The sequence below is a fragment of the Schistocerca piceifrons genome, chromosome 4 (assembly GCF_021461385.2).
Source record: "Schistocerca piceifrons isolate TAMUIC-IGC-003096 chromosome 4, iqSchPice1.1, whole genome shotgun sequence".
NCBI classification, from domain to species: Eukaryota; Metazoa; Arthropoda; class Insecta; order Orthoptera; family Acrididae; genus Schistocerca; species Schistocerca piceifrons.
In genome coordinates, this window is record NC_060141.1 from 674,606,029 (window position 1) to 674,628,294 (window position 22,266).

Sequence of the window (22,266 nt, forward strand, 5' to 3'; positions counted from 1 at the left end):
GATTTATTGTTCCTGCTGTCAGACTGTTGAAAGATTTCCAGGCTTCCGAGTTGTGCTATTCACCAGAGGTTAGATTATCTGATGACTACTTCTGTTAATAATCCTTTATAGTAAACCAGATGCCCTCTCTCTTAGTCTACGTTATGTAGCCAGTCAAATACCTATAGTTGCTGTTATTTGGACACGTGGCACACATTTCCTCTTTGTTGTCAGTTGCCCCTCTCCAAGTTTTCGAGTGGAACGATTTCGGTCAGGAGACAGCTCTCGGAGGAAGCGTGTTTCAGATAGCTGGGGATGAGTCTGAATATATTTAGTTGATAACAATGTTAAGAGTTCTGATCATGAAGGATCAACAATTGTGATTAGACAATGTTCATTGTCTCAACGTTCTTTTTATACCCATTATAAACTATATTTAACTGACTAGTTCCTCGGTGCAATGTAGCCGAATAAGCCAACGTCTAGTGGGGCCTTGTAAGCTGGCAGTAAAAACTGTTCATGAAATCCGAGAGGTCATTGGTTCGATACCAGGTCGGACAAGGGAAATTTGGAGATTGTCTTTACACCGACCTCCACTTCTACGCATTGTGAAGAGTCACCAAGAAATACACATGGTTCCGATCACGTTAAATTGTAAGTCCCCTTTAGCCTTAAAGATAAATCGGGTAGATTAGGGACGCACAAGCCATCTACGTGATGTAGAATTGAATGATCTGAATTCGGCCGTTGAAACAGACGAAATTATTATCCAACGAGGGGTACGTCGAGATTTCTAGAAGGAAGTGACTTAATTTATTGAGATGCCTCCTAAAAGCTTGCGGATGCCTGGTATCAAACAGCCAGTGACCCGTGCGTTGGCAGAAGACAAACCTCGGCTGGACTCATTTATGTTGCCAAGCTTCAGTTACTTCTTTTCCGTTAGGGCAGTGCAGTCTAGTCCAGTCCCAACTGTGTTCTTGTTATGGTTTGTGAGACTGAAAATCAATACCATAAAGCTTGATATACAGCGAGGGATGGGGCGGGGGTAAAAATATGGGTACATGGCAAACACAACAGATTATTACGTTGACAGGAGTATAGTGGGATACATTTGTATGTGACACCCGAATATGATTTTATGAATGGTATATGTCTTTGATAGGCTTTATATCGCAGTCCCAGAGATACTGCTAGTATTAGAGTGTGAGAGCGCTTGGCGCACAGTTGTAGCTATCTGTGAGGGAAAGACGATGGAAAAGGCAGTTTTTGCGGTGTGCTGTGTGAAGCCACCAAGAATCATATTAATTTAATTATGTCAATATCGTTCAACTTTGAAGCAGAAGTCTTCATGTGTTGTTGTTGTTGTTGTCTTCAGGCCTGAGGCCGGTTTGATGCAGCTCTCCATGCTACTCTATCCTGTGCAAGCTTCTTCATCTCCCAGTACTTACTGCAACCTACGTCCTTCTGAATCTGCATAGTGTATTCATCTCTTGGTCTCCCTCTACGATTTTAACCCTCCACGCTGCCCTCCAATGCTAAATTTGTGATCTCTTGATGCCTTGGAACATGTGCTACCAACCGGTACCTTATTCTTGTCAAGTTATGCCACAAACTCCTCTTCTCCCCACTTCTATTCAATACCTACTCATTAGTTATGTGATCTACCCATTTAATCTTCAACATTCTTCTGTAGCACCACATTTCGAAAGATTCTATTCTCTTCTTGCCCAAACTATTTATCGTCCATGTTTCACTTCCATACATGGCTACACTCCATAAAAATACTTTCAGAAACGACTTCTATACTCGATGTTAACAAATTTCTCTTCTTCAGAAACGCTTACCTTGCCATTGCCAGTGTACATTTTATATCCTCTCTACTTCGACCATCATCAGTTATTTTGCTCCCCAAATTGCAAAACTCCTTTACTATGTAACTTCCCCCACAAAAATATTTAAAAATGAACCAAGTGTAACCTCCCCACGAAAACATTAATTAAAACGAATTTTAAATATTGTAACCTCTGAACAAAATTGGTTCCCATTTATAATCTCTGTGCAGAGATGCATTCACATTTAATGTACCCACAAAATTCTTTTCTCATTTAATGTTAAGTTCGAAACAGAAAAATTCCTAAACCACAAAAATTAAAAATTCAGTAACCCGGTAATTTTTATGACGACAGCAGCGCTGCGCCACGGCCCTGTTTTCTGAATAAAAAAAACGCAAAAATTCTTACCTCAATAAAAACTGCGAATATATCTGCTCGTACCTAAAATTTTTTTCGGTACAGCTCCGTGCAATGCTGGCCTATGCTTTGTGATTCGTGAAAGAAATAATCATCTGTTGGATGAACTCTTTAAATTGAAATGAATTACCTTATATTATAAAATTATTATTGGGGCATTTTTTAAAAGAAATTGGATGACAGTTAACATACATTACTAGATATGCGCAAGGCTGCTTCTTTACCTTCTACAATAATACTCATCCTCCGGAGTACCGACCAGAGCAAACTGCCGACACGCGCAGACTACCGCCGACTGCCGCCGACTCACGCAGACTACCGCAGACTAATGCCGACTAGCGACAACTATCAACATACTGCTCTCTGGTCAGAGACTATCCTAAGTCTTGCCTTTTGCAGGCAGCGCATATAGCGCATACCTCTTATAACTACTTTAAGTGTCTTATTTCCTTAATCTAATTCCCTCAGCATCACCCGACTTAATTCGACTACATTCCATTATCCTCGCTTGTTGATGTTCATCTTGTATCCTCCTTTCAAGACACTGTCCATTCCGTTCAACTGCTCTTCCAAGTCCTTTGCTGTCTCTGACAGAAATACAATGTCATCGGCGAATCTCAAAGTTTTTATTTCTTCTCCATGGCCTTTAATAGCTACACCGAATTTTTCTTTTGTTTCGTTTACTGCTTGCTCAATATACATATTGAATAAAATCAGGGACAGGCTACAACCCTGTCTCACTCCCTTCCCAACCACTGCTTCCCTGCTTCCCTTTCATGCCCCTCGACTCTTGTAACTGCCATCTAGTTTCTGTACAAATTGTAAATAACCTTTCGCGTCCTGTATTTTACCCCTGCCATCTTTAGAATTTGAAAGAGAGTATTCCAGTCAAGAGTCTTCATGTAAGCAAGAGTCTTAATTGACTAAGTTTACAATCACAGAATATATACATATATATAAGTGCAGAAGATGAAATAAAATATAGTGCACATGCACTGAATACAGAACATACTAGTAATGACAAAATGTATACGCAATGAGTACAAATCATATTAACAAATGACAAAAGTGCACACGCACTGTAGTACAGAACATATGAGGAAATCACAAAACGTGTACGCAATGAGTACAAATCATATTAACAAATGACATGGGTGTACTGCCTTTTCTCATCTGTTCTTGTCGTTTGTATTTGTATGCACACTCACTGTAGTTTTTTTTACTATTTTACAAGAACTAGGAGAGAAAGGGAAGGATTGCATCATGGTTGTAGCACATTAGGTTGCACGTAGCTGCACTGAAAGTCCATATCTTTCTACAGAAGCGCAACACCAAGTGAGACAATCTGAAGTTCTTTTCCCTGAAGTATTAATCAGTGTAACCAAGACACTGAAATGTCGTATTAATATTCAAAGTTATCATTTTGGTAGTACATTAGGTACACCAAACAGTGGGACCATAATAACATCTCCATCGCTCAAGGTGATGGACAGCATGTCGTGTCAACACCATGTTCTTGTAGGGTACACCAACGTAGAATTAGTGCAAAAACCAAATATAGTGCTCCATGATCATGAGGATGGACAGGACAAATGGATATTGCATTATTTTCTGGTAATTAGGTCAGAAGGTGAAGGATATTAAGTCACATGCTAGTCTTCATTGAGAATTACACTAGTCTAACAACTGATTTAAGTAATTGGTGGCACTCATTGCCCAGTTATTGAACATTTCTGTACCATGTATGAGGTATTACAGAATAATGTTCATAAGTCAACTGTTTACAGAGAACATTGGCACTCATTGATCAGTTACAAATCATCAGAAGTCATCATTCAAAACAGGAGCTAATGAGTGTAGCATCAAGCTACTGGTATTCATATATATAGCATGAAAGTGACATAATACAAATTTAAAATATAAGAAACAGTGGCATTCATTGGCCAGCAAGTATTGAATATTACAAAACATTTTTCATCATTCAAGTGACATATGACATTTTTATATGACATTTTTAAAAATAATTATTGGCACTCATTAGTCAGTTACAAATCATCAGAAGTCATCAGTCAAAACAGGAGCTAATGAGTGTAGCATCAAGCTACTGGTATACATATATATAGTATCAAAGTGACATAATACAAATTTAAAATATAAGAAACAGTGGCATTCATTGGCCAGCAAGTATTGAATATTACAAAACATTTTTCATCATTCAAGTGACATATGACATATTTAAAAATAATTATTGGCACTCATTGATCAGTTACAAATCATCAGAAGTCATCAGTCAAAACAGGAGCTAATGAGTGTAGCATCAAGCTACTGGTATTCATATATATAACATGAAAGTGACATAATACAAATTTAAAATATAAGAAACAGTGGCATTCATTGGCCAGCAAGTATTGAATATTACAAAACATTTTTCGTCATTCAAGTGACATATGACATTTTTAAAAATAATTATTGGTGCTCATTGCTCAGTTACAAAACATCAGAAGTCATCAGTCAAAACAGGAGTTAATGAGTGTAGAGCATGAATGCATTATTACAAAATATCATTCACTATTACTCAGAACTCATCATTCAAGTGACATAAGACATATTAAAAATGTAACACTCTGTAACTATTACTCAAAGTCTGTGTTTGGGAAAAAAACATTCAGTATTACTCATAACTCTTTTAAGTTGGTATCATTATTTGGGACTGGTAATACATTTTTTTATGCTAGCAATGCACTGCGTTGGGATCGATAATTAATTGCTGGGGCATAACAATATTTGCTTTTGACTTATTGCTACTAATGAAGATGGGTAACGTCATTCATCATGAGTCAGCTGTAGCAAGGTTATGAAACAAATAGAGTATATGTGATCACATTCATGAATGACACAGGTTTAATGATCCACTGCCTATAGCACATTAATGCCATGAATAATTTCTCCCGCAAAAAGTACAAAGTGGGTTATTAAGCTGAAAGAAGAAACGCATATTATGCTGAAAAGTAGTGAACTTCGAATTAACAGGTAATGACATGTGTATTAAATATATATGTTATCCAGCTGTCCTTTCCAAAACCTTCAGTCATCATAGCATGCGACATAAGACATACTGTCAAAATGAACTGCAACAAATACTTAAACAACTACTTAGCATAAATACATAAACTTCAACATTATCCTCATCTGCAAAGAAAAACTTCATTATCATTACTATCATCACCTGCAAAGAAAAACTTCATTATCAATATTAGAATAATCTATATCACTATTCATCATCATTCATTATCATCTGCAAAAAAAGTCACTTCATTATTCATTATACAACTATTCACTGTATAGAGTTCCTTATTTCTAGCATATTTCATCACTAAAACTAAGGTGTGTAGTTCTGTCTGACAGCCTGCATCAATCGCCTCGTATTCTGAAAGAAAAAAATTGGTTAAGACTGCTATCATACGATGTGTATAGTATATTCTTGTTAATGCTTGTTAATTCTGATCCATTTACTCTTCGTGACGAGGTATTGCATCTTCTTTCGTTCATTCCGAAGGTGAAACTCCCATCTTTATTTCTTTTACACGTTATTTCTTTCTGAAAATGATGAACAATGATTAAGGTCTTGCATTTAAATCATATACCCATTAAATAAAAGCTAGTTTCTAGTGATATAATTAAGCATACAGCATAGCATGACAGAAAACGTAATATGTCAAAAACATAGACAGTGTGCAGGTGCAAAAATGTACACAGAGTATCACAATGTAGCAGCAAAAAAAATGTAAAATAGTCACGATGTTGAGATATCATAAGGCAAAATGTCAAAGTCAACTGGTGTTTGTTACATCATAAATATTTCATAGTGCATACAAACAAAACACGAAAACAATCAAACATACATGAAGATTGGAAAATGTGCACGGTCTGATGTGGAACGACAAGAAAAGCGACCTGCTAACCTTACCTTGCCGTGCACGTGCCAAGAAAAAATATGATAATCATCAGTAAGTAATCACATAGACGTAATTGCATAAGTGGTTATAAAATGTGTAAATTTACCTGGAAAAATGTGCACGGTCTGATGTGTAACGACAAGAAAAACGACCTGCTAACCTTACCTTGCCTGGCACTTGCCAAGAAAAAATATGATAATCATCAGTAAGTGTTCATGTGAATAAAATTGCATAAGTGGTCATAAAAAAATCAGGAAATGGCATTACAGTGTGATAAATTATAAAGTATGTTCATTCAATAGAGGGTTTGATGTTGGAGACATGGTGATTCCCCTTGGTTTTTCTGGTTCTCAGAGTTTCGACGTGTACTACATTGGGGTGAGGAATGCTGCGAATTCGATATGGACCTGCATATAGAAGCTCAAATTTACTACATCTACTTTTTCCTCTATTAGATAAATAATGTGTGCGTACTAATATCCTCTGTCCAATGTGGAAGTCACGGCGTGTACAAACCTGTTTTTTGCTGTCTTCTCTGGCGCTCTGCGGCACGTTTGATGTTGTTCAGCGCAATGTCAATTATTTCATGGTGTCGTAGTCGACGATATGTAGGAAAGGTTACTAATTCTTTAATTTTGTTAGGTGGTTCAACATTTTTCAATATAACAGACGGAGATAGCATAGTAGATTCATTTGGTATGGAATTAATTACATCCTGGAATAAGAGTATGTGTGTGTCCCAATCAATATGTTTTTTATGGCAGTATATTCTACATAGTTTACCACTTTCTTTCATTAATCGTTCACAAGGGTTCGAAGAAGCATGGTACCTGGATATATAGATCGGAGAAATGTTTCTAGCTCGTAGCATACGTGTCCATATAGCAGATCAAGACTGTGGTCCATTGTCGGAAATTACTTGCAGTACATGCCCTACATGAAATAGAAAATGTTACACAAATGCTTTCGAAACAGAGTGAGGGTAACAAATTTTGAAGTGAGCTCAACAGCGACAAAGATGTAGCAAAACCCTCTATTAGTTCTGGGAATCGGAACAAAAATGTCTACAGCGGCCATGTGTCTCAATTTAACAGGTACAATGGGATGTAATGGAGGAATATGTGAAGTCGTATCTGACTTAGCTTTCTGGCAGATTTTACATGACGCTAAAACTCGTTGAATACGTTTCTCCATGTTGGTAAAATAACAGTTCTGTCTCAGTATAAGAAAACATTTTCTGGCTCCGTAATGTGCGTAACTTAAATGAGTATACCAGATTAATTTGTTAACAAGCTCGTCAGGAATGCATAATAACCAATTGTTGGTGTCAGGGTGAGAGCGGCGAAACAGAATGTTATTGCGTACAGTGTAATGGTTTCTAATGGTAACAATATTCCTATCTTGCCAAAGGTATTTAATTTCTTTCCACACGTTGTCTTTACTCTGCTCTTGTGCTATGTCTTGTAATGATGACGAAATGAAATTTTCAAATGCAACTTGTTGAATATACATGACGCTAAAATTTGCTTTGCAGAAGTTGGTTGCGATGTCTTGCTGATTGTTGCTGAGAGAACGGGATAGTGCCTCTGCTACAATATTTTGTGAACCGGGAATGTGAACAATTGTAAAATTAAATACCTGTAAATAAAGTTTCCATCTACTTAATCGGTCGTGTGTAAAACTAGCGACAACTATCAACATACTGCTCTCTGGTCAGAGACTATCCTAAGTCTTGCTTGTTGCAGGCAGCCCGTATAGCGCATACATCTTATAACTACTTTAAGTGTCTTATTTCCTTAATCTAATTCCCTCAGCATCACCCGACTTAATTCGACTATATTCCATTATCCTCGCTTGTTGATGTTCATCTTGTATCCTCCTTTCAATACACTGTCCATTCCGTTCAACTGCTCTTCCAAGTCCTTTGCTGTCTCTGACAGAATTACAATGTCATCGGCGAACCTCAAAGTTTTTATTTCTTCTCCATGGCCTTTAATACCTACACCGAATTTTTCTTTTGTTTCCTTTACTGCTTGCTCAATATACATATTGAATAACATCAGGGACAGGCTACAACCCTGTCTCACTCCCTTCCCAACCACTGCTTCCCTTTCATGCCCCTCGACTCTTATAACTGCCATCTAGTTTCTGTACAAATTGTAAATAACCTTTCGCGTCCTGTATTTTACCCCTGCCATCTTTAGAATTTGAAAGAGAGTATTCCAGTCAAGAGTCTTCATGTAAGCAAGGGAAATATGTAATTTAAATATTTTTGGTTTTTGTTTTTGCCAGCGCGTTAGTATAGATGAGTTGGCTGATAATTTGTAGTTGTGGAGTAACCTCCGAATGTACGTAATCCGTTTTGATAAAATGCTAGTTAGGTGCATCACTTTGTAATGTTTCTAAGATTTGTTAAAAGAAATATGCTCGATTTGATGGTTTTCATTTACGTTGGATTTATGAAGTTAGATGATACTTGCTTTTAAATCACATTGTTTGTGAATCAATTGTGAGTAATGTAAATTCAATTGTCAGATGTTTTTGAAAAGCGTAACTGAAGTTGCTATATAATTTTGCTAAGAAAACTGAGTGTTAGTAATTCACCATAATCAGTACCGCCTCCCTGTCCTGGTAATATATTTTTTAAAGAAGTTGTATTTTCTTAAATGTTCTCGTTTATCAGCCAAAAGAATTTCATGTGCACTTCAAAGTATTGTGGCCAGCATTGCACACTGTTGAGCCTGTAGCTACACTATGTGATCAAAAGAATCCGGACACCCTCAGAAACATACATTTTTCACGTTAGGTGCATTGTGCTGCCACCTACTGCCAGGTACTCCATGTCAGTGACCTAAGTAGTCATTAGACATCGTGAGAGAGCAGAATGGGGCGCTCCGTGGAAATCACGGACTTCGAACGTGGTCAGGTCATTGGGTGTCAGTTGTACGTCTGTATGCGAGATTTCCACACTCCTAAAAATCTCTAGGTCCACTGTTTCCGATGTGATAGTGAAGTGGAAACCTATTGACTGACAGAGACCGCCGACGGTTGAAAATGGTTCAAATGGCTCTGAGCACAATGGGATTTAACATCTGTGGTCATCAGTCCCCTAGAACTACTTAAACCTAACTAACCTACGGACATCACGCACATGCATGCCCGAGGCAGGATTCGAACCTGCGACCGTAGCGGTCACGTGGTGCCAAACTGAAGCGCCTAGAACCATACGGCCACACCGGCCGGCCCGACGGTTGAAGAGGGTAGTAATGTGTAATAGCCAGACATCTATCCACACCATCAAACAGGAATTCCAAACTGCATCACCATCCACTACAAGTACTATGGCAGTTAGGCGGGACGTAAGAAAACTTGTATTTCTTGGTCGAGTGGCTGCTCATAAAGCACACATCACGCCGGTAAATGCCAAACAACGCCTCGCTTGGTGTAAGGAGCGTAAACTTTAGATGATTGAACAGTGGACAAACGTTGTGTGGAGTGACGAATCACGGTACACAATGTGGCGATCCGATGGCTGGGTGTGGGTATGACGAATGCCCAGTGAACGTCATCTGCCACCGTGTGTAGTGCCAACAATAAAATTCGGAGGCGGTGTTGTTATGATGTGGTCATTATTTTCACGGAGGGGGCTTGCACTCCTTGTTGTTTTGCGTGGTACTATCGCAGCACAGGCCTATATTGATGTTTTAAGCACCTTCTTGCTTATCACTGTGGAAGAGCAATTTGGGGATTGCATCTTTCGACGTGATCGAACACCTCTTCATTATGAACGGCCAGTGGCGGAGTGTTTACACGACAATAGCATCCCTGTACTGGAATGACCTGCGCAGAGTCTTGACATGAATCCTATAGGGCACCTATGGGGTGTTTTGGGACGCCGACTTCGTGCCAGGCCAGACCGACAAACATCGATGCCTCTCCTCAGTGCAGCATTCCGTGAAGATTGGGCTACCATCCCTTAAGAAACTTTCCAGTACCTGATTGAATGTATGCCTGGGAGAGTGGAAGCTGTCATCAAGGCTAAGGGTGGGCCAACACCATATTGGGGGCGCCACTAACTTGTAAGTCATTTTCAGCTATGTGCCCGGATACTTTTGATCACATAGTGTAGCATTCATATTTTTTGTGAGAGACCACAATATATCGCGTTCCACCGTTGCTACTTTAGACGTACGATAATTTAATTTATTTGTTATGCGCACACGGACCAAAGTTATCAGGACCAGATGATTCAGTGCCTAAGTGGCTGGATGTATTTTGTAGTGACTGCTTTTCTTTATTGGTACTGGGAGTTGTATTGCCCAATCAATTCGTGTAAAGTTTTGCTAATAGTAACACAGAGTAAGCACCCCACGTGCACTTAAAAGACGCAACACAACAATTCGAGTTCATTACTCATTCCACACATCAGTCATACATTCAACGTAATAATTAGGTTTATTAATTAAAAGAAGGTTACAATGTGTAATACGGTGTAGGAAAACCGATGGCACTCAAAACAGCAGCAAGTCGTATCTGAATGGATAAATACATGTCATGTACTGTTTTAAAGTGAATCTTATACCATTCTCCCTGTAGACTAGTAGTAAGTTCAGGTAAAGATCATGGAGGTGGGTAGCCATCACGTACGCTTCTCTACAATGTTAAACAAGAAAGGCTCTTTTCTGAAACTTTGTTCTTTCAGATCTGGTGAGATTGGTGGCCAGGATAGAACCGACAGTTCATCACTGAGCTCACAAAATCAGTCCTCGACGATATATCACATTATGTCTGCTCAAATCGTCACCGAAACCCCGCCTTGTTTCAATCTTGCAACATAATCTCTGCCAGAAGTTGGGAACTAAGTGAAACAAGACTCGCCCTATAAAATGAAATTATTCCATTGCTCCATAGATCTGAGTTTACGGTACAGTTGATTCACAAAGATTCCCAGTTAGATATGCAACACTGAAGAGTGATTTTGAACACATGACAACAAATGTGCAAACGGACAGTTTCAGTGCGCACAGTAAATGTTAATTTGCACATTTTTGACATGCTTTTGCTTAGATAATATCTTTTTTGACTGTGTTACGATGATATGAAAACGGGTCCCGTCTCGAAACAAGTAATCCAGAGAGTAAAAAAGTAAAATTTGCTGCCTTGGACTGGTTTTTTGTATTCCTGATGAACAAAAGTTGCTGACCCACAGCTGTCTCAGCATCACGGAAGTTCGTGGTTTTTATATGGTCTGAGGCTGGTTGTATGCAAGGTGTCCAGAAGCTATTAGCAAACAAAAAATTCTCCAGATCATTTACTTTGTTGTTATTACAGTCTTCAGGTAATGTTTGTTTTGAACATTGGCTTTGCATATTCCCACATTTATGACTGGAACTTGCGTGATAACAGAGGATTCGGAGTGGCTGAGGCACGTAAGTCACAATTAGGCTGCCTCAGCCGCAGAGGTAACGATCAGTAGCCATGAAAATGCAAAAGCAGCAATTTCGATTCTGAATAAGTAATCCACGAAGACCAAAGTAGCCGGGCTGTGCGCTTGGCACGCGATCACACCCAATAACCATGTCCTTGACCGCGCTACTCCGGTAACGTTGATATTGTCGCATTACTTGGTTGACAGACTTTCGAAATGGTACAGTGTAATGACAGTGACATTGCAGTATTCTTGATAACCTTGTGCCACTTGGCTGACTCGTGTTAATATTAATAAGAATGACAATAGCTGCATAAGGAGCATTGTTATGCCACGGCCGCTTTTGTTCTATGATCATCATCCCACCAACAGTCTTAAAGGGGCTACACCGTAGTTCAGGTCGAAAAAAATCGATTTTCGGTTTTCATCATATTTCGATAGATTAAGGTTTTATTTCAAAACTCTGAAAACCAAGTGGCTGAAAAAATTTTTTTCGAGCATTTAAAGAGCATTTTCCTACCACGTGTGCCACGCCCACTTTTCCGTCACCCACTTTTCTGCATATATTTTAGATCTTTATATCCCATACATTGCACATTAGGGATTTTTTTTTACTCCCGATTGTGTTGGCTATCCCTGAAATACAACGGTCGGTATTCTTTTGATGCTCAGCTGTGATTTCAATTATGAGTTCTTATGAAATCAATACTAGATTAGTTTATGCCTTACGATCCATTGGCAAAGGCATGGCTGCAGGGAGAACATTTTGTTCAGTGATGAACTTACACCAACCACCAAATAAATTTGAAAAACTGACTGCAATATTAGAGAAAGCTGTATGTGAGGTCAGTGAGGAAAGCATGAAACTGGCTGCTAGGGAAGCAGTGGAAGAAAACGATGGATGTTCGGATGTTGCAGTTGCACTTGATGGAAGTTGGCAGAAAGGAGGACATATATCACTGAATGGAGTAGCGACTGCCACGAGTGTAGACACCAGTAAATTGTTAGATGTGGAGATAATGTCTAAATACTGCAAATGTTGTAAGGTCAATGAACATAAAGAACACAACTGTGTGACTAATTTTAGAGGAACAATTTGTGGTATGGAAGTTCATGGACTACAACCAATATTTCATCGCTCTGTAGCAACAAGAGGAGTACGGTACACCAACTATTTGGGCGAAGGTGACAGTTAGGCATACAACAATGTGGTGAACTCTAAGCCATATGGAGATGCCATTATTAGCAAAATAGAATGTGTAGGCCGTGTTCAAAAACGTTTGGGAACAACGCTGAGAAAACTAACTGTTGATATGAGAGGAAAAAAATTAGAAGATGGAAAATTGTTGACCGGACAGGGTCGGTTAACTAAAACTGAAATAGAAAACTTTTACCTATACTATGGGCAGGCAATTAAGAGAAATAAGGAAAATCTGGAGGCAGTGAAGAGAGATGTTTGGGCCATATTCTTCTATAAGTCCTCTACTGATGATAAGCCATGTCATGTATTGTGTCCATCACGAGAAAATTCGTGATGCAAATGCAATAGGCTCAGGCAACTGGAGAATCTTATTCTCATCAGCAATCTCTTATTACAGCAATTAAACCTAATTTCAGAGACTTGGCTCATCCTGACGTACTAAGGAAATGTCTGCATGGGCAGACACAGAACCCAAATGAATGTTTCAAAAGCTTAATTTGGAACCGCCTTCCTAAAACTGTTTTTGTAGGCATGCATACAATGAAACTATTAGTTCATGATGCTGTTATGACATTACATTGTGGTAATATTGGAAATTTTCGAGTACTGAAAAAGCTGGGAATTAATCCTGGTGAAAATATGGTCACTGGGATGCAACATTGCGAACAAATGAGGATAGCCGATGCAGATAGGTCTGCATCTAATATGGCCAAGAAAGCAAGACAAACATCCAGGAAGGTGAAAGAGAAGCAGGAAGACCTGCTAGAGGCCAGAGAAGGGCCATCATATGCAGCAGGATAGTCTTAATTAACTGTAAGTAACAAATTTCAAAAGTTTTTTCTTTAAATTCAGTTTCCCGCAAACTAAAATTTTCAGTACATATACCCATCATATCAGAAACTATCATAGATAAATGAATGAAGTTTTCTGAGACTCTACGTAACATAAAAAGTCACCTCTGGTACTACAGTCATTAGTATTCACCCGTTAGGAATTTCAGAAAAAAATATTTTTTGTAAAAAAACTTAATATTTTTTGTTAATAAATTTAAAAAAAGTATTTCTCAAAAACTATAAAATAGATAAAGTATATTTTAGTACAGTTGGCTCTATTACCATCATGTAACATACAGTAAAATATTAAGGTCCTGCATCAAACAGTTTTTTTTTCAGAAGTGGGTCAGATACTTGTCTAAATTAACATGGGTTAGATAGGCTGTGTGTGGTCCCCTTAAAAGCAAATCGTCGCAGAAAACTGACGATATCATGAGTCAAGAAGTCCTGTTGGCACATTCTGGAACACAACACGCATACAATAACGGAAAAGAAAACGGGGGATAGGTTACATGACCATCAGTTTGACTTCAGAAAAGATAAGGCTACCAGGGGAGCAGTTCTGAGGGTTGCACTTGAGATCGGAAGCAAGACTAAAGCAGAATCAAGATACATTCATAGGATCTGTCGACCTGGAAAAAGCGTTCGACAATGTAAAATGGTGCAAGATTTTTGAAATCCTGAGAAAAACAGCGGTAAGCTATAGGTTAAGACGAGTAATATACAATACGTACAAGAACCAAGAGGAAACAATAAGAGTGGACGGCCAAGAACAAAGTTCTCCGCTCAAAAGAGTCTTCAATCTATACGTCCAAGGAGCAGTGGCAGAAGTAACTGACAAATTTAAGATTAGCATTAAAAATCAGGCTGAAACGGTATCAATAATAAGATTCGCTGATGACATTGCTGTCCTCAATGAATGGGAAAGAGAATTACACAATCTGTTGGATGGCGTGGACAATCTAGTCAGTACGGAATATGGATTGAGAGTAACAAGAAAAATTTAATTAAATGTAGCAGAAAAGAAAAGAGCGAGAATCGTAACATCCAAACTAGTGATCACGAAGTAGACGACGTTAAGGAATTCTGTTACCTTGTAAACAAAATTACTCATGTTGGACGAAGAAAGGACGAAAGAAGCAGATCAACGCTGGCAAGAAGGTCATGTCTGGCAAAGAGAAGTCTGACAGTATCAAACATAGTCCTTAATTTGGGGGAAGAATTTCTGAGGACGTACCCTCGGATCACAACAGTGTGTGGTTTTGAATCACGGACAGTGTGAAAAACGGAACGGAGGAGGATCGAAGCATTTGAGCAGTTGTAGTACAGAATAATGTTGAATATTAGGTGGACTAGTAAGGTGAGGAATGAGTAGATTCTCCGCAGAATGGGCAAGGGAGGGAACGTTTGTAAAACACTGACAAGAAGAAAGAGTGATGTAATAGGACATATGTTAAGGCATCAGGCAATAGCTTCCAAGGCACCGCTGGAAGTAGCAGTGCAGGGTAAAAAAATGCAAGATCTGTCAGAAAGAAGACTGATGACTTAAAAAGAAAAACGAAATCGCGTGGCAGAAGCACAGCGAGTGCAGGAAACATATCGTGAAGTTGTTACGTCCCTTTAACAAGGGTAACGATGATTTGTTTTATGGGTGTAAAGAACTTTTCATCATATAGATTTTCCATTTATAAATTGTGTTAAATAGATGCTGTTTTGATGGCACTTTTTATACCACAGAACTTGAAGATGCATACTGAAACACACCGAAGGATAAACAGTTGTGATTAAAATTTTCCTTAATTTGTTGATACAACGAGCAATCAAAAAGTTTCAATTCGAAGGCTATGCAATTCAGAGTCGGTACCCCTGTTATGCAAAACTGCCGTGATTATTGAGGCAGTCATCCCACCGAAGCACGAAATTGGAGAGATACGGGCTAGATAACTTACCGTGTCTTGTTGCGTGAAGAAGTACTGAGCTGCCTGCTGCACATCCTCGTCCGACAAACCTTTTTTTAGGGACCAAATGTGTATGAGTCTCCCACAGGCGTTAGCCTCCCAGATCTACCGGCGTCTTCTCTCGAATCGCGATTAGCGTGGAACTTGACTCATCATTACACAACGGTGGTTTCCGATAGACATGCTGTCACACACACTCTTCATTTTTCTATGGATGCCTACCGATGTTTGTCCTGAAGATGCCTAATTGGTTTCGAAAGGGACGTCTTGGTTCCTATTACCTGCCACTGTATGTATGCGGGGTACCGATACACATTAGTTGCCATCCTATTTTTTCATAGCGTTCGTGTTGATTCCCATAAACTGTAAACAATGCCATGGGACGGGAAGAGTGAAACTGAGCGCTCAGTGTAGAGTAGAACGCCGCAAAGCAGTTAGCCGTCCGTTCAGAAGTGCTACTGAAGTGTAGAGTGGAACGCAGCAAAGCAGTTAGCCGTCCGTTCAGAACTGCTACTGAAGTTGGCCAATGTAATGGGTGAAAAGTCACTATCTGCAAGAATATAGGTATTAAGTCATTTACCAAGAAAGTCATCTGAATGTTCGTTGCCAGATTTGTGGGACGCTAGTTCATCGACGAAGCAATTTTCAGTTCGATTAGAGTGCAGGAGAGGCAATCGAAAGTTTTAAGAAGTGTTTCGATTCCTGACTCCACTGACTTAAAATCATTTGATAATGCCAATGGGTGAATCTTCCTCCATCATTTGTGCCAAAATGAGATCTGCAACCGTCTATATTCGTTTCGGGTCAGACATAAGCAACTGTCTGGCTAACTGCTCAGAGTCAACACATATACTGTCCGGACTGATGTTATCAGCAATTAAGTGCAAGCTATTCTTTCTTTTACCCCACGATATATAAATATTTTTTGAAACAACTTAGGGCAACTCGTGAAGAACCAGTCTACAAAATATGTTTTCGATCTTTCAGCGAGTTCAGTTTGCTTTCACATGAGGAACCCACAGTATTCTTGTCAGAGTTGTTCATAAATAATAAATTTTCACCGCTGTTTGTGTGCTTCATGTAATTCTGGTAAATTAATGGGCAGCTTCGGCAGTTTGCGTAATCGAGTGGCATCAATATTTTCCCTTATTCCGACCAAATCCTTAGTTCTGACAGTGTCACTATCATGATTAGCCAAATCGAGGCGTATAAATTTTCTTCAGCCTTTACCGTCTCATTAATACTGACTATGCCGTTTCAACACACCAGAGTCATCCTTTTCAAGATGATGGTCTAATTGCGAACCAACAACACAATTTTAAAAATTAAGTTTCAGAAAACACTTATTACTTGTCCTCTTAGTACACTTGTATCTATCAAAACAGGGAAACAGTTCCTTATTGTTTTCGCTTGTCATTCTATCAATCCTGATGGCTCACACACAGTTCACCGACTACTTACTAGTCCGATGAGCTTCCACGCGGCTGTAGAATGGAGCAACGAAAAATTGTCACCAGCCGAAACTTATCGAAATCAACATACATGTTATTCCAGAGGCTGAAAATACCGCTACATTCGTAAGGATCTTTTACTTAGAACATAACCAGCTTCGGGCTATCATACGTCAATCTTCAGGTGTCGTAACTTGTTGCTGTGACCCCGAGCGCCGCGGTGGACGAGTACAAGACGCTGTGTGTTGCCAGAACATTACAACTTTAGCGGTATTTTCAACCTCTGGTTTAAGGTTCAGTTGCGGATGTTCCTCCGACGGAATTGTTTATGGATGTTATTATTCGGCAAACTTACCGAAAGTGTGAATCACGTCGTTTACTTTTCGACCTCTGGGAGACGCAAAACGGCTGCAGCGGTTTTTCGGCGGCCAAGAAAAGAATAACAGCATGTCGGTCATGTTTGGACGCATTTGTCAGTAACTCTACCATAGTTCACGTTTCCGCATTTACCGACGCACGTTGGAAAGACACGAATGCCATACTGTCACTTGCTTACACGTCGGTGCTTATACAGCCACATCGATGCGTTGCATATACGTTGCAGCACGCCCTCAAACGAATTTTTTTTTATCGATCCTTGCAGTAGAACTCGCTTTACTTCAGACCAGTATTGTATTGTGAATTATGAGAGGCTTCATCCCACCGTAGCCTTCAATGGTGCGCAACCCCATAACAGGGCACAGAAATCCACCCACGCCACCACCGCCCCATACCGAAACCATGGCCCCCTGTGGACAGCTCCCCCCCCCCCCCCCGCCAAATGTTTGCGTGGTAGAGTAATTATGGTGCACGCGTAAGTCCAGACAGTGTTTGCGCAGCGGAAGAAGGGGAACCTACCCGCATTCGCCGAAGTAGATGGAAAACCGCCTTAAAAACCATCCAGCTAGCCCGATAGATTCATGCCTGGGACCAGCATGCCTTCCAGCTCGGGAAGCAACGTGCTAGACCGCGCGGCTAGCCGGGTGGGCCAGATCAGTATTACTCATGTAATGACCTATCGATCCAGAACAATGAATCCTATATATGACTAACATGAAAAGAGTCTGGGACTAATAACAGATGAAAATCTAGATGGGGCTGAGACCGAAACTGCAATGCGCAATACGGCATCAGCATCTCTCCATGCCCCACAAAAATATAAAGAGCGTTTCCGTCTTGAACTGAAAAAGAAACTAATACACTGGCTTGTATTTCAAAACATTGTTTACAGAGATGTAAACCCCCGAAGCTCGCGGCACCTAGAAGTGGTTACGAACGTCAGTGCTCAGTGCACCTCTGAAATTCGGCTCTTTGATCTTATTACCCAATTATATCCAGAGTATGCTCAGCTATCGTGACTGCGTGCAGGAAGGTGCTGAGATTTCCATGTACTCTTTTCTCTCTACATTCTTGTCAACGTACGCTGACCCTCATATCTTTCCTCGACATTAACGTTCTTGCCTGAACAACATGGCAGAAACACATGTTCTAAGCACTCTGGGACTTAACATCTGAGGTCATGAATCCCCTAGACCTAGAACTACTGAAACCTAACTAGCCTAAGGACATCACACACATCCATGCCCGAGCCAGGATTCGAACCTGCGACCGTAGGAGCCGCGTGATTCCCGACTGAAGCTCCTAGAACCAGTCGATCACAGCGGCCGGCCCTCCTTCTGGGATTGCGTGATTAAAGAAGCGATGAAATCAAGGTCCTAGCTAGTCTAATTAATAAAGATAGCTGCCTTCAATTAAGGCAAGCGTGGAACCCTGCACCGAGTCTAGGAGAAGAAAAGCTTTGCATACAGGGCCCCCGACAGGACCACCTTAAGAAGGCAAGAAGACTGTTTGATGAAATATCTTGGAATAATTACGACGTGAACCGCTCGGACACCGGAGAATTCTACGAGCTACAAATAAGCCAGGAAAACATCAAATCACTTACGTACGTCCTTGAGCTTCCGTAGCATATGTAAATAATTACTATCTACTTGAACTGTTCTTGGAATTAACGTTGAATCTTATTGGTGAACGTGCCCAGTTTTTCAGTTTGGTTAACGCTCTTCCTTACAGAGCCGAGCTAAGAATTTATAAGCAGTTGATGCGTTGAAATATTGTGAAGCTTTAACAAGAGTATCTCATTTATGCACGAGAATTATTCAACCTTTTCACCACAGACAGCACTGTTAATCACCACCCTTGGTTTAAATTTACGGTAATACTAATTTTACATGAATATCAGAGGTCTGTACTAACAGGCATAAAGTTAACCAAGACTGAAAAAATAAAACGAAATCGGTTTCAACGTCCCATCTACAACATAGTAGTTTGGCAAGATATTCATTAACGAGACAGCGTGGAGAAAGGAATCTGCGGTGTCCTTTTCGAAGGAAGCAACCTGGTATTAGCCTAAGGGATTTAAGAAAACTTGTATTCTCCGTACTCACAGTCGTGACCACGCACGAGCTCGTTTGCTATTAGCCACAGCTTTCGACTTCAACGTTGAACGCTTCATTGTCACAGCAGAGATTTTCCTAAAATGAAGACATTGCGCAACTGTGCAATAGATTTTCCTGTTTTGCTTCTACTGATGGATGGTTTAGTTTTTACGAACAGACTCATCTGTAGACCATTCACACTGAACGTCGTGATAAGGATAAAACCATTCTTCCACCTCGCCTACACAGCATTATTACTATTAGCATTATTACTATTTGGGCGACGAAAAAGTTACCGTTGAGCGCATTTCTGCAACTTATATGCAATCCCGTGCAACTCCGATGCTCGCATATAAGCACCGATGTGTTGGCAAGGGGTTGGTGTGGCTTTCGAACAGAAACTTCTTGAGCGCCCTGATGTTTCTTTTACTTTGAGCTTTTATCAGCCATTATCCATTTTCAGGCAGTACATAACTTTTGGCTAGCTGTTAGAGATTTCTGCGACCATCAAGATGTTTCACATAACGTTGGTTTCCTTAGTTGAGACCCCTATGTTCTTAATTTTCTACCGCAGTGACTTTGTTTGCTTATTGCTTATCCTGGCAGTTTGCTTACTATCCGTATACTCCAGAAGTCGTAATTTACAGCAGACTTGCTACAGTGACGTGGTGTAACGTAGCAAATTATTCCGAGTCGATACACGTGGCAGTGAAGTACGTGGTCTGGAAGTGAGCTTCTTTTCACGCATCCGGGGGCATAGCAGTCTTTTTTTTCCCCTCCTTTCTTTTTTCTCTCACATCAGCGCAGCTTTCGCTGGCAGCTGGGGCAAGTTGCTTACCTACGTTTCGTAGTGCAGATTCAAATGGTTCAAATGGCTCTGAGCACTATGGGACTTAACTTCAGAGTCATCAGTCCCCTAGAACTTAGAACTATTTAAACCTACCTAACCTAAGGACATCACACACATCCATGCTCGAGGCAGGATTCGAACCTGCAACCGTAGCGGTCGTGCGGCTCCAGACTGTAGCGCCTAGAACCGCTCGGCCACACAGGCCGGCAGTGCAGATTCCTTGTGACTGTAGAGAAATAGTATTAAATTTCATTAGACAATTTTCATATTCCATAGACTTACTTGCAATAATAATATATCTATACTTTAAAGCTCTCAGCTCAACATCTTCAACTTTTCGACATATAAACGTTTACCTAAAGCCCATGATAGATTTTTTGGTTTTACGAAACTGTAATGTATTCGTTTGTAGTGTCAGCTGAAACTACAGTTAAAAAGATTCAGTTCATAGGAGTTTTCTAGACTTTTCTGCGCTTTAAACAGTATAGCTGCTGACGCAATAGTTACCTGAGTGAAAATTGAATATTATTTCATTATGCTCTGTTGTATGAATCTTGTCGAGAGAGACAGTGTGTGTGTGGCGGACATACATGAAGTGTGGGTATTTTTTTAAATCAAAAGCTATGTAAATGTGTGTGTGGGAAAGACATTGTGCTGTCAGGAACCTGTGACGTGTGTTCCAGTGTGCATGCTTTAGTACAAAAACAGCCAGAAGAGAAGTTAGTTGCTAAGTTATTTCGCAATTTATTTCTGGGGATAATTCATTCTATGTTTTATTAAAATTAAAATTCCGTTTCGTAAATATAGAATTTCTTTCACAAATTATTTTCTGCGATGCTGCTGGATAACTTAGGGACTATCGCGGGTATTTGAGGGTGGGAGCTGTTCCGACTGGCTGCCTAAATCATCAGCCTGCTGGAATTAAGCATTTCCCGCGCTTTGTGTACAGGTTTGTGCTACAGTTCTGTATCTCTGCGAGTCGCTCAGGTACATCGTTACGGCAGAGATCAGTGTTAAACTGTGATAAATTTGTACCAAAATGAAGGAGATCTTGTATTTCATTTCTTTCGTTTCGTAGCTATGAACAGTTTTTAACATTTTTGTGAAGTTCTGTGTTTTTTAAGTGGTTTTGTTTGGAAGTTATTTGTGTGTGAATTTTATTGTTGTACTAAAAGTCCTCGTCTCGTGTTTCGTGAACATCACAAGACATTGTGGAAAGCATTTGTTTTTAACAAGCCCACTGAACGATTCGCGAATAGCTGTGGATAAATGACTGTACAGAACTTTAAAATCATCCAGGTCGGACTGGTGAACTTCTGATTGCTTTCGCGTATAGAATTTGAAGTAAAAAACTAACTAAAGCACAGCAGTAATACGTTGACAGTAACTGCGGACCCGATAGCTGTTTATAACGTCTTTTGAAGGCAATAATGCCCAATAAGTTCAACATTAAGACATTTTCAAAGATATTGTTGAGTATCCCGAACGTCCGATCTTTTATGGACTTTCAGGAGCTGCATCAAAGCTTGAGTTACACGTTGTTTCCTTCATAGGTACTCGAATTTTCTTCAACGTTGCTTTTGTTGGCTGAACCAGTCACTATCAACGCAGGATGAAGGGATGAGTAAAAAGAAGCCAAGTGAGATAGGTCTATTGTAATGGCAGAATGATGAAAAGTGGGCCTGCAAATGAATAACAACTTAATAGCTAAAGTGTATCGGACTGTAGAAAACATATCTATTAAATTCATGTTGTTTATAGAACGATAAGTAAAGGAAATACTTATATTTTCCAGAGTCATTTCTTATATTATTTTGCTCATCATTTCTCTGCAATACTATTAAGTAGTTGAAGAGGTTGACGTCGACAAGAACGAGACGTGTT